At 44.1% G+C, this 17454-nt stretch overlaps 1 protein-coding gene across 3 annotated transcripts in view; it reads right to left on the minus strand.

The window, feature by feature from the left end:
* Positions 1-17454, minus strand: part of LOC121594698 (bifunctional heparan sulfate N-deacetylase/N-sulfotransferase) — a 182857-nt gene that overhangs the window by 64808 nt on the left and 100595 nt on the right. For 2 of the 3 annotated variants that reach the window (XM_041918303.1, XM_041918304.1), the window contains exon 3: positions 820-872. The exons of the other annotated variant lie outside the window; for it this stretch is intronic. The gene's annotated coding sequence lies outside the window, so the exon portion shown is untranslated. The remainder of the gene's footprint in view (positions 1-819; positions 873-17454) is intronic. 3 annotated transcript variants of the gene reach the window in all.

Here is a 17454-nt window from a genome sequence, read left to right on the forward strand (position 1 = left end):
GAGGAGGGGGCACGGACGCACTACACTGTAATAGTTTGGTCGATGTAGCACGCTTCAATGACCCTATACGTACGGCAGAGCGTGTGGTTGCGGATGGATGTGTTACCGATGGTGGTATAATATCTGCACGAAAATTCCAATTGCATTCACTTGAAACACATCGGGATTTTGGAAACGTGTTTTTATTAACACCGTATGTTTGTTGCACGCATTACCTCAACCGCTCCCCTTGGTGAAATCCAACACTTGCGCTCAATTTCACCGCTGCACAACACCGCAACACATTGCACCATGTTTAGGATGTTGAGTGGAGGACTCCGGCTTGGATATTTACCACGGTTCGGGAACAAAACATGAGCTTGACGGAATTAATCGACCGTTTGTGTGAGGGCATTCGTGGCATATCGTGTAGTGGTATAGTGTAGTACATCGAAATTCAATTATTTTCAATCAACAAATGAATGCATTTGCTGCGAAAAGCAATTTTAATTTCGCGATAGTTCAATGCAATGCAAACTGAACATGTTTTTGCGGAAAAGGCTACTACCAACTACAAGCTTACGGTTTTTTTTCAAACAAAGCTTGTTTTTTCATCGCTCATCGTTCACAAAGCTTCATGAAATAGAGTGTTAAAGATATGCTTTGTCTGGCTTCTCAGTAAAAAAAATACCAATAGGATTTCTTTTACAAATAACTGCAAACATTTGATGTTGGAAATATTCCAATTGTGTTATTTTTCTGCTAATACGATTACACGCTTTGTTTATGTTGCTAAAGCACATTCAGATGCACTTTAAGCTCTTCGCAATGATTACTCACCTCCGCACGTTTTGCACAACAATGGAAAGCTCAATATAAAGTTGAATAAAGATCTGAAAACAAACAAAACAGCTCTATTAATTTCGAAATGCTTTATGAAAGGAACTTCAAAGATAATCCCGGCTTTGGGTATTAATATTTTCTTGGCAGTACAGCATAAAACGGCGATGAGATAGCGATAGACATTTTACGAAGTAAGTAAGTTTACTCGATTGCATACATTCAGGCGTTTTTTTTTTCTGGGGATACGTTTTTGAAAGGAGAAAAATAATATACCAGGCAAGCTAAAATATACATACAGCGTTCTTTTGGGAACAGTAAAACAATTCTATATGATCGAGCTGCTTTCAAGCTTGAGCGTAACAAACGTGCGAAATGCCCTGGAATACTTCACACGGGAAAGCAACAAAGCAAGAGAAAAATTGTTGCACGTCAAATGAAAAATACAACCACCGTAAAAAAGTCCTGCCGAAACATTAATAACATGTACGCGCGACTGGGGAAACATACTAACACGACAACCGGGTACCGGCACACACTGCCAGAGCGTGGTACAAATTGCAAGGACACGATGAAGAATCTACCAGTAGAAACTATCCGTAGCCCACTAACACCCCGAACAGGGGCCGGAGGACGCTGGTTCGAAAACACGGGGGGGGGGCCCAAATGTGTTTGCGAGTTAATTTATTATTCCACAACCAATATGCGATCGAAACATAAATCATCGTAAGTTCATTTGAAACTCAGCACGCACCGATAGCTGGAGCATGGTTGACAGAATGTGATTATAGGCACCGGGGGGGCAAGCAGAAGCACAATGCACAGTGAGGTTGGATAACAGTGTGGCGATGTCCTGGACAGCCCTTTTCCACACGCCTTTCACTACTCCACAAACGCATTTTGCTGGGCAAAACGCACGTGAAACAATGGCCCGCAAACAATTTAGCTTCCGCGGCACGAAAAGGTGATGAACCGGCACGGTGTTATTATAGGCGCGGCTCAGTCCTAGGCTCCCGCCAGTGGGGAACTGTACTTTTCCCGCTCCCCTTACTCGATGCGGGAAAGCAACGAGATAATATCGGTGAGGATTTTCTGCGTGTCATATTGGTGTACATACACACATCCGCTATTAGTAAACAATGGATAGTTTATGGAGTTTCCGCGACACTTTTCCACGGACCACCGTCCCCGGGAGGACTGTCTATGGTAAATAAAATAACAACCCCAAAGCCGCAGCAGCAGTGTAGTGGGAGAGGGTCGTTCCATCGGTTAATACGTAACATTTCCATTCCAATAAGGGATAAAGTATAGCTGGTAGGCTTTGGGGGAAGTGATTGTGCAGCAATTTGTGGATTGAATTATTGCCAATCGGGTCGCATCCCCCGGTGGGGATAGGGAAGCTGCTGGGAAGCTGGTTAATGTGCAATCGTGAACCGTGTTGGGAAAGTTTTTGTTGCTCTGCTGGGCTAATCGCTCGGGTGTTTATCGTAACACCTGTCGGGTTAGATTGGTTTCAACGGCGATCAGACCGACAATTAAATCGATACCATGCTGGTTTTTCTCTATTGTAACTTTAAACAAAGTTAAAATTCGATTACTCTGTTATTCAACAAATGATCGCATTAATTAAGTGATATAAAGCACAGTATTATTGGCGTTCAATTAGTTCAATCCATCGAGTTTTGAAGCGTAAGCACTGAATGATTATAATTTCTTAGTAGAATTAGAGCCCATCTCTTTCAAAAACGGTTTACTTTAAAATGAAAAACAGCGAATAACCTCATGTTTTGGGATTTTCTAAAGCTTTTTTTCGGTCATTGTTAATGTCAATTTCAAAAGCCTAAATAAGACAATAAGTAAGATAAATTATCTAACATAAGTAAGATAACATTATAAAACACAGTAAAGATACAGTAAAAGCCATATTTTTTTTTTTATTCAGGAGTAACGGTCCAAAAAGGCCGTATTGCTTTGTAAAAGCCATATAACATTGTCAAAAACCTATTTTTCAAACCAAACGTGCAATTTTGTATTGAACTGTCAGCCAAGTATCAAACGTCTAATCAGACATGTCAACATGTCAACCAGAAGCCGTTTAAGTATTGAATCCCGATTGTATTCAATTCTTTGATTCCTTCCATAAAATGACCTTCCAATTGAGTGATGCGATAATGCATTTAAAGCATAAGATTAAACTGGAGCTAACATAATCCCATTACGTGCCAATAATCCCTCAATGCTTATGCACTGGCAACCTAATCCTTCCCTTGTAGTGTTCTTCTACTGCACCGTGAAGCAAATCATTCCCACACATTTGTAAAACAAACGAAATAAAAATACTGTCCCCAGAAATACACGCGCACATGAAACTAATATCCTGTAACTGGTACCAGTTTTCCCGTTTTGGTGTCGAGGATTTTCCAGCACTTTCTCCCACACATACACACACACACACACACACACACACATATGACAAGCGTCACAACGGAGCGGCACAACGCACACGGAATTCATTACCGGTTCGCGGCTTCAGATCCGATTACAGCACATTTAATTTGCTTAATGCCACATCGGCGGCCGGCGGAAAATCAACACCCAGCCACAACCCACCCGGGACGGACGGTAATAAGGAAAAGCTCAACGTGACCTTCGGATTACCAATTACCGATTGATTTTTCCTCAGGCCCGCAGCGGGAGCCCCTACCACGGCCCGGGGCGGAGTGCGCCCGTGCAGAAAGGTTGCTCTGGTGGATAATTGGTGAACGCATGTTTCCACTGATTGTGGCATGCGCACTGCTGCGTGTCACAACGGTGAAACAAATTGGCATTAATTCGGCCAAACATCGATCGATCGGGGGGATTAAGGTTGAGGGTGCATAAAAATAAATAATTTGCCAGTGTCACGGTGCGATCACTTGCTGGGGGCGCGCGACGAACGAGATGCAAAACCACAAATTTCACAATTCGTACCGTTTGTGGTGAGGATATGTATGTATTCTACGAAGCGATGCAAAACGATCGTTTGTTCGCAAATAATTGTTTGATTTCATTTGATCACTATTATCCATTATTGGTTTTGTCTCAATCAGTACTCATTTTGTCTGAAGAAAAATGTTATTGATGTTTTGTTTATGTTTGTTCTTAAAGAAAAATAAAAGAAGGTCAATATTATAGTTTAGCGGTAAGTAAAAATCTACAGTAGACTCATACCCCACTTCGAAAATTTAGGAACCGATTCCGAAAAGTAGGTTCTACCAGCGTTATCCGGATCCGTCCGGAGTCATCCTGAGTCGGGGTCATTCGGAGTTGTCCGAAGTCGAAAACCTCCGATATCAGAGTCATCCGAAGTCACAGTTTTCCGGAGTAGAAGTCATCCGAAGTCGAAGTCATCCGAAACCGGAGTCGTCCAGAGTTGGAGTCGTCCGGAGTTAGAGTCATCCGGAGTCAGAGTCATCCGGGGTCGGAGACTTCCGGAGTCGGATTCATCCGTAGTCGAAAACATCCAATGTCGGAGTCATCCCAAGTCGGAGTGGAGTCATCCGGAGTCGAAGTCATCCGAAGTCGAAGTCATCCGAAACCGGTGTCACCCGGAGTTGGAGTCATCAGGAGCCAGAGTCACCCGGAGTTGGAGTCATCCGGAGTCAGAGTCATCCGGGGTCCGAGTTCTTCCGGAGTCGGATGCATCTGTAATTGAAGTCATCCAATGTCGGAGTTATCCCAAGTCGGAGTCGACCCAAGTCGGAGTCGTCCCAAATCGGAGTCGTCCCAAGACCGAGTCGTCCCAAGTCGGAGTCGTCCCAAGTGGGAGTCGTCCCAAGTCGGAGTCGTCCCAAGACCGAGTCGTCCCAAGTCGGAGTCGTCCCAAGTGGGAGTCGTCCCAAGTCGGAGTCGTCCCAAGACCGAATCGTCCCAAGTCGGAGTCGTCCCAAGACCGAATCGTCCCAAGTCGGAGTCGTCCCAAGTCGGAGTCGTCCCAAGTGGGAGTCGTCCCAAGTCGGAGTCGTCCCAAGTCGGAGTCGTGCCAAGTCGGAGTCGTCCCAAGTCGGAGCCGTCCCAAGTCGGAGCCGTCCCAAGTCGGAGTCGACCCAAGTCGGAGTCGTCCGGAGTCAGAGTCAGGTTTGGAGTTATACGGAGCTATCCGAAGTCGGAGTGTTGGAAGGCGACTTCGAGCGACGCCGATTCCACTTTGATTTTGATTCCGGTTGACATCTGTCGACTTCGACTCCGAGTGGAACTAGTGATTCTGAATTTGCTTGAGTTAGAATCGGACTAACAATAACCGGAGTCACATGAAAGTCGTGAGTGCGTTCCTGAGAGCACATCACTATTACAATGATGCATTAAAATATTCAAACACTGAAAAATGTTAAAACGACATGAGCTGCTTTACACTGTGCAAAAAGTTATCACGTGCTAGCTGGAGTATCCCCCATTAAGCTCTCTTCCTACTCGGTGACACATATTATAACCATTTTTTTAAGGTTAACACATGACACACCATCATAAGTAATTGCTTGCACGACATCAATTGTACTGCTAGACTGTCGTCGCCCCCTTTCTTAACAGCCCAACCCCGCACAGCAGCACATCAGTGTGAGCGGCATTGAACTATATACGCCCACCAACGCTCGCTGTTGGCCAAAATGTGTACACACCCGCGCCCACACATTCATCATCACCACACCACACAGCAGCATCGCCGTCATCTTTATCACCATCATCACGGAGTACGTACGGCCCCGTACAAGTGACAGGAGAGTGAAGAACTCGGCAATATGAAGATGAATCGCAGCGAAGGGGGCACACACGCGCGCGCCAGCGTACGCGCATGGAGGCTGCAAACGCGCAGAAGCCTCGTGATATCTACCGGGCACCGCGGCAGTAGACAAATGTCGCTTTCAGACGAAGTTTTATCTCTTCCGGAGCCGGATTCCGGCGGCCGGCCATAAATCAATCAGAAAATGTGCGTGCACGCCACTGTGTGGCTTTTCGCGAGCAAACATACACGCGAACATGTGTTTGTTGCTGCTGCTGCTGCTGCTGCTGGTTGATGCTGGTGGCGTTAGAACGGAACGAGTATGCGAAAGAAGGAAAACAAAATGATTTCGAGAAAAGAGGAAAAAACCCAACGGGAAATGCTACTCATTCTGTTCCTGTGCCGCAGTTCGTGTGGCTCTAGCGCGTGGCGGGGCCAACGATTTATGATGACGCTCGAAGGCAAAAGAGAGAATATGAGAATATATCCACAGAAGCTCATAGAAAGAGCGAGAGAGAAAGAGAGAGAGAGAAAGAGAGAGAGAGAGAGAGAGAGAGAAAGCGACCATCCAAAACACCACACAAAGAATTGGTGCGGTGTCGGCTTCGCATTGTGTCAATAGATAAACGAGTGAAGATAATGAACTTTGGGGTGGAAATTTGGAGCTTTCCATCACAATCGACGCACAGCCGAAGCCGCTGAAGTAAGGACAAAAGATTTCCCTGACTCTCGCCTTCTGCAGCTGCCGCAGGCCATCCTCAAGCTGCGGGAATCGATAGGATTTGAATTTGTCTGCTTCTAGTCCGACGGTTCATCCTCGAGGTATGATGATTGATCGGCAAAGTAAAGCGAGAGCAGAAGCGCATTGATCATGTTGAGAAGTGTGATGTACATCAAACATTGGATTTCGTGATGTTTGATGAGTGCTTATGGGAAATGGGAATGATTTATTAAATTGTTGCTTGCTTTATTGGGCGGATTTGCGATAGGAGGCTAGTAAATCTGAAACCCTATAAATAACATGACTATGACTACATACTACGATATGACAAGAATTTGTAAAGGCACTGAAGTTGTATAATAATGAAAGAAAAAAAAAGGTAACAAAACACACCGGTACACGTTGTAAAACAGCGGAAGCAACGGGCAGTTAATAAAATTTCATAAAAATCCCATTACATCTCGTCTAGCGAAGACCTTTCACCGTCATGAGTAAGGCCTGCCATTTACTGTCCGGGTTATTGCTTTTTTCGAAGCTTCCAAAACGAGACACTTCTTTTCAGACTGCCAGACGCACACAGACGCACACACCTGGCATCTTAGACAGGATAAGATAAATCTGCCAAAAGCACTTCACCCGACCGGGGTCACATTGTTTGACAGGACAGGGGCCAAAAGCGTATCTGTTTGATTCGTGCCGTTAACGATTATCGTTCAACACCGCGTATCGTGTATCGTGTGGACGATAAAAGCGGAAAGTTCCCGAGGGGGGTTCACATGAAAAGCTAATGTGTTTTGGCGCGGGTTGATGATAAGGCGTGCCAGATATACTGCAATGGGAAGTGGAAAATGGTTCGATTTTCTATTGAATGTTCAACGAAATGGGTTCCGTCAGATAAGGAGCCACGAAAAGGTTAAACATAAAGATAAACAGTGACTTCTTTTAGTCTCTGTCCGAGACTGAAAGGTCGTTATTTTTTGTTGACAGTAAAGAAAATGCTTTGGTTTCCCGGGGGCAGTTTTACAACTACATTGTAAAAAATAATAATAACAAATGTTTTATCTATATTTTTCACAATATTCAAACCAATATTACACAAATCATTATTATCATTCTTTCACCACTGGACGCACTGAGTTTGTGTGTGTTTGTATAAGTTCATGTTCTCTGCTGCATAGCAAGCTACTTACCGTCTCAAGCAGCATTAATATATTTAATGTACCATACAACGGACAACCAGTGCTACACATGTTGAATAACGGCAGGGAATGGAACATACAAAAAAAGTTAATTATTTTTCCGTCGAGAACTGTCCCGTCCATGCAACCAACTTTCCTCGGCCATTCATTTCATTTCAACGAGTGATATGAAAGTGCATTTTCAAATACATTTCCGTATATCCGTGCAGAAAAAGTTCAAGAGCGTCGGTGCGATCATATCGCCACGGTGGGAGTGTAGCACCACTACCCCCACTTTCCATCGGATTCAGTTGACAATAACACACACACAAACACACACAAAAGAAGCGAATTCCACCTCATACCTTTTCGGTACGGTCGGCAAGGCTTCCAAAGGAATTTATTCAATTTGCATAAAAAATTCATTACTTTAAGTGAGCGTACTGTCCCCCAACTCCTGAAGCCATTTGAAGCAAAACTGTACTGACAGTGCACTGAGTGGCACTCACCGAGAGAAAAAAAAAGGTGTACCTAAAGCCAATGCCAGAGGTGGTTTGAAAATGGTGGCCCGTTGAGTATCGGGGGGGTGGAGATTGAACGATATAATACAAAAAAGCATGCAGAAAAAGGCGGACAAAGAGTAGAGGCGGGAGAAGAGGGCGGGATGCTATAAATTGTGCATCTTTTCATGCATTCGCAAAAATGTCCTTATCGTCCTCCTATCGTCGTCCTGCTATCATTCCATTGCTGCTTCGAGGATTTCGAGCTGCGAACAGCTACTGCTTATCCGCTTAGCGCACCGGGCGGCCCTCGCCTGATATAATCCTCCCCCTGAACCGTTACTTTCTGAAGCTTGTGCTGAAATGGAACTAATTTTCGTTTCAACAAGCTGAAGAGCTGCCCCGGCTGAAGATGCTGCATAGTTAGATGAATTGCCGGCAGCATCGCGCACTGAAACCTCGCACTGTAAGATTGCATCGAACGCGCGCGCCGCTGCCGCCACGCTTTCATCTGCCTTCGATGCAGTGCTTACCCTGCCATCAGCGAAAGTCTCTAGCGACCGGGAAACCCGAACCAGCGGCGAGTTTCGCGAGCAAAGTGTCACTTCGACGTATATTTTATCCGCAGGATATTTCGCTACCCGGCTGGTACGATACATCCCACTCCCGAACTGGAGCTTGAAGGCAAGCACGGCAGCAATAAGTATCGCGCCCCGGTATGCGAAGCGATGAAGCAAGTGGCTTTTTGCACTCTTGGGCTCTGCTCTCCACTCGAGGCTCGATACACAGCGCTGTGTCGGTAAGAATGGAGAAAATTTCATAAATTTGTCACTAGTGCAAGTGTGTTCTGGGTGGCTAGAATGTGAAAACACGGCAACTTGCCTACACAGTTGATAGCGTAAGGAGAACCCGGGAGGCATTTTAGAGACGAAATGAATGCATATGACGGCTGACAGTCCGAGGTCCGAACCTGTCTCAGTGAGGGTAATAGAGAGTTTCTGAGTAGGGATTACGTTTGATGGAGCAGAGTGGTACGAAATGGCAATTATGTCCATTTTAAAACGCCGAGCATAGTGAGCAATTAAATATTAAAATCTTCATTCGTTTGAAACCGTTGATAGAGTTGATTATCTTAATGAGCTTTTTCATCATCCATAACAAGAAAAGAACGTTAATCCTATGTTCGCATACTATAGTTTGCTGTTCATAATAAATTCATTACAATCATTATTTTATAATTCATTAATGCATTATTTCATCATGCTTAGACAGACATTGAACAGAAAGGTATGTCCAAATAGAGCAGTTGCCGTCAAATTTTGGCCGTAAGTCACCAATTTTTGACAATGCGCTACAAAATTTGCCTCGAAGGCCTCTTGATGTAGCAACATGAGTTATGTTGATTTAAGGCGTAGTAAGGGTCATTTAATTGTTGTTATAATTAATAGCAATAAAACTCCTGTGTTGTGAGATTATTTTATCGGAATACTAATGCTAAAATGCTTAAATAGTTTTGACTAAATTTGAAGTATGTATAGATGGTCGCTTTTTAGTGAGCAACTCACCAGTATGTACGTATCGCACAGCTACACCAAGTGAAATTTAATTGAAGACACTTGATTGTAAACAAATAAGCAACTCAAAAACGTAACTCGCTTATAGAAAATTATATTGATTATGCAAAATGTATTGTATAACCACTTTGACTTGGTTAACCGCGAGGCAATATTTTATATAATAAAACGAAACAATACCAACAGGCAAAAATTGGTGACCATGAGACAAAAAATAGATGCCCCGAGACAAAAATTGATACGCACTGTCAAACATTGACACCTATGAGTTAAAAATACATGACTGACGGCTAAAATTTAACGGCAACGGCTGTAACAGAAGAAAGGACTTGATCATTGGACCGGAAAGAAGTGCGAATTTAATAAAAAAAAAAGACAAACAACGGTGAGTGCAACATTGTTCATACTTTAACAGTCTTCTTCTATTTGGCGTAACATCCTACGCGGACATGCCGGCCTATACAGGCTTTCGAGACTTGCACAGTAAACTACTTTAAGTACTTAAAGATGTACTACCAGCACTTCAACAGTAAACTTGTTAATTGATGCATCAAAATTTGTAATTGACGACAGACGGTTTAAATCAGTGCTCAACTCATTTCGCATTGAAGAGAAGATAACAATCCCATTCAAAACAACCAAACTCTAAAATTGTACTACTTAAGCACACACAAAAATCCATTGAAATTGGTTGCAATAAAACAAAGCACGTACAAAGAAAAATCAATTCCCAACAGAATAATAGTGGTAAAATAGAGAAAAAAAAAGAAAGAGCATCCGTGGGGGTTTGAGAATGAGAACAAAAATTACACCAACACCTTCGAACGTTTCAGCATTAGCACCAGCAGCATGATCGTATCGCGTGATGCATACGTGGGGATATCCCTTTTTCTATACACCGGCCACTGACAGTTTGGCGATAGATAGGCAAGATACTGAAGCATACGTATGTTGCGCCTTTTTTTTTTGGGTTTCCCCATTTTTGCTCCCGCTTTTTATTATCACATAAACCGTTCACAAACCACGCAGAACCTAGTACGGCACAGCGCAACACAGCAGTGAATAAATGTATCCTTTTTTTTTTAGATCCCTCGCCGCCACGGCTGATGTTCAATGCACTTGACGTGCAAGAAAAATGTGGACTGCCCTCTGCCGGAGGACGAAGGAGAGATTGCAGATTGGATAAAAAATATATTGGCCAAAATTGAATTGATCTAACCATGGGGCCGGCGTGGCGTTGCTGGCCTAGAAACGGGATCGTCCTCGTACGTACGGGCGCTGCAAACCCGCTCTACTGACCGGTAGTTTCCGGTGCTGTAACAGATTGCTTTTGACCGCCAGCACACACCCAACCCAATCGCCTTCATGCTTCCAGCACATATACTAGATGTCGGTTAGTAGTTTGGTTGTTTTGGTTCCGTGGCTTCGTGCTCTCCCCGCCAAGCGGACTACTGTGCAAGCCGTTGGCGTATCCGCTCCACTTTTACAAAAGCCGGCTATACACTGGCATTGTCACGATTTTAATTGAAAGACTTATTGGATGCACGCCATGCAACGGTTGCGGTGGGTAGATGGTGTGTCTCGTGCAGTCCCCGGGTGAGCAAATCGCGTGGTCACCACCAGCGTAAAACGTATTTACAGCAGCCCAGCCAGCCCTGGGGCACTTTTATAGCGTGTGATCGGGTGAGACAGATGCGAGATGCAAGGCAACACGGGTGTTGCTTGCAATCACACTTCGTTAGTGTAGCAAGCGGGGGCAGCATATAAGCACACTCACACTCATCAGCGTCATTATTTACAGGTGACACGGTCAAGTTATTTTCAGTATGCGTGCACGTTTTGTGATAAAACTTATGAGAACTTTTCCCATTAAACGATGCTTTGATGCCGTTTTCTGATTGACGTTTAACGAATTTCTGTTGTTTTCTTGCAACCATGATTACTCCATTGCCAATAAGAAGCAAATAAACAAAATCCAACTGTGTTTTCCGTGTATATTAAATTCTCATATTTAAAACAAACTGAAACAATCGCGGTTGCCAATTAAAGCGCAACAATATTTTTCGTTTGAAAAGTCATAAAAACGAACATTCCGTACTCCGTGCAGTATCAGATTATGCAGACACGCTCACGCCCGAACGGAGTTATCCCAATTTATAAATATTTCCTATTGAACCGCAACGCCATATACCCGGATGCTTCCCAGAACAGCCGTTACCAGCACAACGACAAAAAAGATGTCCCATCATTGCCCCAAAATATGCGCAAATTGCTTTTCATTCGCTAACCTGTTGCTAAGTGAACAGTGCCCCAAACGTAGTTTTCTTGCCTTGGTCCCACACACAACACATCGTGAGCACCTCCACTTTGCATGAAAATAATACACCCCGCCGAAATGTTCGTGTTCTCTCGCTTTTATTAACAATTTTCTTCACTCCTTCCTTCCCCAAAATGGCCAAATTTGTGGCAAATGATTCAGTTTTGTGCAGTACACAGCTTCGCTCCAGTAACGAGCAGAACGTGAGGGATGCTGTGCACGATACACCACTTAACGCCGAAAACAAGGTTATTCAATTGGAAAAAACAGCAACATAAAATTTAACGTACATTAAAAGCATAACTTTCATCTTACTGCCTCCTCTCTTTCTCTCTCTCTCCAACCGCAGTTTGTTATTGCCGGCTCGTCACCAAAAGTACTGTTTTCCCCCGTTGTTCCCAATTGGAAATCGATCGTTGAGTGCACACACACTCTTTTTTATTTTACCGTTCGGCCAGGCTTAAACCGAATGTTTCACACAAACGCAATTGAACCGAATTGTTAATAGTACGGGCTAGGAATGGTTCTGCAAAAAAGAAAAAAAAATAGGGAACGAACCCCCATAAAAACAGTGGAACTTCATCGTACTACAAAAAAACCGAAACACACCTTTTTTGTCGTTACGTTGAGGTTCCCATTTCATTTTATACCCGCGTGGTATAAAAACCAAAAAAACGGTATCACCTCTCGCGACCTAACACATCACACTTAACGTTCCCACCTGGTCTGCTTTCGTTCTTCTTCTTCCAGTTCCAGTGCCGGCGAAGAAGGGTGGGAAAAAACGAGTGCTGCACTTATTTCGGCTAGCCGCGTTTATTTATTCATTATAGAGAGCTTATTTTCATTTTTATTGGAAATTCATTTTTATTACCCTCGCGGTGGTACACACTTCGGTTGCCCCGCGGGCAGGTAGGTCTGCAAGTGCGCGGTGGCAGCGCGTATGTATCGGATTTGCACTTCCGCTTTTTTTGCCGCGGAAAGCAACGAATAAACGCGCGGCCGACACACAAAAAGGTTCAATAGCTTGCGCGGCGCGTTGCAGTTTGCACCCGTGTTTGCAAATGGCTCTTTTACATTTCTTCTACGATTCGCAGCTGATGTTAATCTGTGATCGGTTGTGCAGGTGGTGCTTGGGCAGATTTGGTTTTGCTAATGGTACCGGCGGCTCTATTGTGCGCTGTGTTTTGCTGTTCGCAATCAACCGATTGCACTTATCTTGCACTTGCGATGCACTCAAGAACGGCTTTTTTTTACTTCTTTAAATATTCTGTTTTACTAATCCCCCCCCCCCCCCCCCCCCCCCCCCCCCCCCCCCCCCCCATTTCCATATCAAACAGCCTATGTCGGAAAACAAATTTAGCGCTTAAAATTTCCCTAAACCCGATCGGTATTGTTTGCATTCGACAAACATTTGCTTTCGTAAGTGTGCTCGAACGCACGATTGGATGAGCCAGAATGGGATATTCGATGAGATCGTTTTCTGCAAACGGCCAAAATTTGACAGAGAATCGTTTAATCTTTTTGCTTGCTTTTTTGCAACAATTCAATATTCAAAACATTCAGTCTTACATAAAGAAAGTTATTACTGAAGATGCAACAACTATTTTATGTATTATGTTTAATTTGTTTAGAGAAAATGACAATAAATTCCAAAAGATTGTTTGGTTACGGTTTTTTTTTTTGTAAGACGTAATATAAAACCTACTCTATTAATCGAAAACGAATATGTCACCAGAACAGGACTAAAAAAAGTACAAAGGATTAATGGAAAAGCACTCAGCGACATCTGTATAATCTAAAAACAAGCTCGAGTGAAATTAATTCTAAATCATGTGCTTAAACAAATGCTTATGACCTACAGGTCAATATGATTTGAACTTCATGAATGATTCATCAATAACATTGCATTGCCGTGTTACGCGATTTATATCGGTCAAATGTTGATTTAGAGGATTTTCCAGGGATTTTCATAGTTGTGGGACACTTCCTTGACTCTCTCTTACGGGAAGTGAAGTTCATATAATGGCAATTGGACTCTATGGCTAGCTTTTTGGACAGGCCTTTGGAAAATCCGATTGGATTAGTCCAACAAGAGTGCTATAGAGTCCAATTCCCATTACAGTAAGTTCATTTCAGAGTGAACAGAGTGTCCCAAAGCTATGAGGACTCCTGGAAAACTCGGTAAATGGTTCGTTTTATGCACACTCCAATAGACAACTTATATATAAAATATGTAAAAGAAGGCCGTTCCTACTACATAATCAAATTTATCGGGATAGAATGATAGTTCTACATCAACGATAAAGGAAACTACGCTTGAAAACACTTTACGAGATTCTAATCGCACGAAAAAGTTGTTCATTTCGCACACACAGCCCTGTACACTACACCACAGAACCGCCGCCTGCACTACCGGCAACAAGGCTTGCAATAAATTTATCACGGCCCGCAATCAGCCGTCCCACCGCGTGGACCACCGTGGAAAAGGAATATATCCTCGGCAACCTCAAAGACAACAAACCCTGCCCCAGGGGGTAGGAACACAACGCGGAACACATCAAAACCAGCGTGTGCAGCGTGCGTTTCCGTGTGATCTAAAATTCATCAGTCGCCTGTGCACGCCTGTCTGCGTACAAACGCCAATTACTGCTCGGCGAGCGGAAGGGCCTTTCCTGATCGTGGTGGCCGGATCTGGCGCCGGCTATGCTAAACGGTTGGATGCGTGCGTGTGATGTCAAATATTTACTTTTCCAAAGCAAACCCGCTGTGTGTCTGCGCCCGGCCGTGCTCCACCAACAACCGGGGTACCGTGTCCTGATGAGCTGTTGAAGCACCCCGTCTCCCTCCCTTCACCCTGTGTTGCGGCCTCCTCCTGAGAGCCGGATAGGTTTTTGGCGGAAACCCGGTGTGTGTGCGAACAAATAAAGCCAACCGTACAGAACATGCACGAAGAAGAACAAAACCTATCTCTAAACACGATGCTAAAAATGCCGGATTGCCAAACGTGAATTGGATTGAAATTGGACCGCGGCGGCGGTCGAGGGAGGACAAGGAATTGATAGCGAAACGAATCTGAAATAAACCACCAAAAACTACCCCTGCCGTGTGGTGTACTACATCCCTGCTGGAACACGTATACGGTTCTCGCTAGTGCGGCAGCAATTTGTCGATGCTGGCCGGTCCGCGGCACCTTCCGGCGTGAGAAAAACCGCGTGGGAAATTTGAAGCCTTTATCTCTTGGGGGCGTTTTTTTGTAGGCAAAGGAAGCTTTTTCGTCCCACCATCCACACACCAACTACCACCTTGCGTGTGCGGGAGAGGGTCGTTACGAAACGCCCTTTGTTTTGTGGATACAAAAAAGAAAGAAGAAAAAACCATGTACAGACACCCATCCGATGCGTACACCAACATTCCCCGCAAAAACAAAAAAGAGAGCAATAAAATATTCCTACTATCCGCCAGAATGACGTCAGTCACATGAAGCTAGCACTGTGTTGAGCTCTGCGCATGTATTGGTTCGCTGTGATGTTTAAAAATGCTTCGCCATCGTCCTAGTGCCTAAAGCGGGCCGCGAGTGCACAACACATCAGCAGCTCCATGTGCACCCAAGGTCTCATAAAGTCGGTTCCAAAGCGCAGCGGTAGTAAAACGCGGGATGAAAACCACTGGATGGTTGGTTGTCATGTGTTGTTCGTGGTTTGTTCCTGAGTTCCCATTCTATAGCGGGACCTCTGTAGAATAGGAATAGTGAGGCAACAGCACACAGGAACATTCCCACTTTAGTGATCTGGCACGTAAAATATTGTCAAGGTGTGACGTATGGCCTGATGGTGCTGTATTCATTATCTCTACATTTTTCGGACTTCCTTACAATCAAATATTTTTTATGCATTTTATGTAGAAGTAAAGGATTCCCAGAAGTTGTTTATAATGTCCAGATTAGTCACATACTTTAACAGCAAACACATAACGCAAAGCAAGCTTAGCTGCTAAGTGAGAGGCAACAAAGACGGGACCAAATGATGGTCCAAGGAACTCTTTGGAGTTGACACGCAGTTATGCAGGCCTTATGCGGGCTACGATTAAATGATTATTCTATACATTAAGTATTATTCTACACAATGTGTTAGCCTAAATCGGCACTTGCGAGTATATCTAGAAGATTTATACAAGGACACAACAGATTTCCAGCAGAAATTTTGAGAAAAAGTCACAACAGAAGAGTTCTAGTTAGTTCGAGTTATGACGAAATGCACTCTTAAACATTTTCGCCGAGTCTCGGATAAAAATAAACGAGATTCGCACCAAAAATCTCGGATAAAAATGATAATAACATCTTACGCCTCTAACCGAAATTTCAGTTCGAGAAAGCTGAGATATCAGTAAACTGGAAGATTGTCGGATATTGCTATTTTTTTTTGTCCGGAAAAATCTATGTATTCTGAAAAGAAACATTAAGATATAACTACAGAAATTTAGTCCTTTTTTTAACGAACGGATAATATCACACGATCATAATAAAAATGAAAAATTGGACAACAACAACAGAATCATTATTCATGCTCAAACCTACCCAACGCTAGACATAAATTCTGATTTGTGTGAAACAGCTGTTATAACCAAACAGCAATCCTGCACTCAACAAACCATATGAACTAACGCAAAACAACGTGGCCATACACTATTGACTATCCTTCCCTTCATGGACTAAGCTCGTTGACATTCAATAGACAAAGCATATTTTTTAGTTACTTTTACACCCGTAGCGGAGCATCAGTAGAAGCGTTAGCAAGCAGCAGTATCTATTTGCTGTTTGACAGTATATGCAAAGCAAACAGAACGGACCATCATGCTCTACTGGTTGCGCGAAAAGTGCGCGAAACAAACGTGCAGAGCAGCGCGTCCCTGAGCGGATTCACTATTTACTTATGCGTATCCGTATCGGAGAATAAATTCCGGGTCAGTCAGACCCTTTTTCCGGTTCCACATTTCGGCATCCAACGGCCGCAGGTCGGTGTCGGCACACAGTGCTAGCGCAGCAGCAGGGCGCGCATTCGAATGAAAAATTTAATGTTTATTCGGGGATTTATGATTACCGTGTGGCACCGGCACCGGCACCACAGTTACGCCCGTTACGACCTGCCCGGAAGTGCCCGGCGCAAATGGTCAAAACGCTCGTCCATGCGTACAAATGCTGTGCAAATTGTATAAATGTTACAGAACCCTGGCCTTGGCTCCCGCCCCTGCTCTGCCAAAAAAAGACAGCTAACCTCACGTAGCACGGTAAACTCTTCTGCCGCTGCCCGTTTAGTGCCCGGAGTGCGGAGGAAAAACCAGGTCCCACGTAAAGCCAGGCCGCACCATTGCGTTCCAAGTTTCACAGTCGCAACAACAGTCGGGAAAACGGTTCGTTTCGTGAGTGAAGGTACATACCACCAGTAGCAAAGGTAGCTTTTGTTTTCAAAGGCCCGAGAAAAGGTACACACTGGTCGGTCACTTTGAGAATCGGGGGAAAAATGTGAAACCGTACCGGACTGCGGAACGGGTGAAACGATTACCGCTGCTTTCCCAGGCACAAACACACGCGTA

This window comes from Anopheles merus, chromosome 2L, assembly GCF_017562075.2.
Source record: "Anopheles merus strain MAF chromosome 2L, AmerM5.1, whole genome shotgun sequence".
Lineage (NCBI taxonomy): Eukaryota > Metazoa > Arthropoda > Insecta > Diptera > Culicidae > Anopheles > Anopheles merus.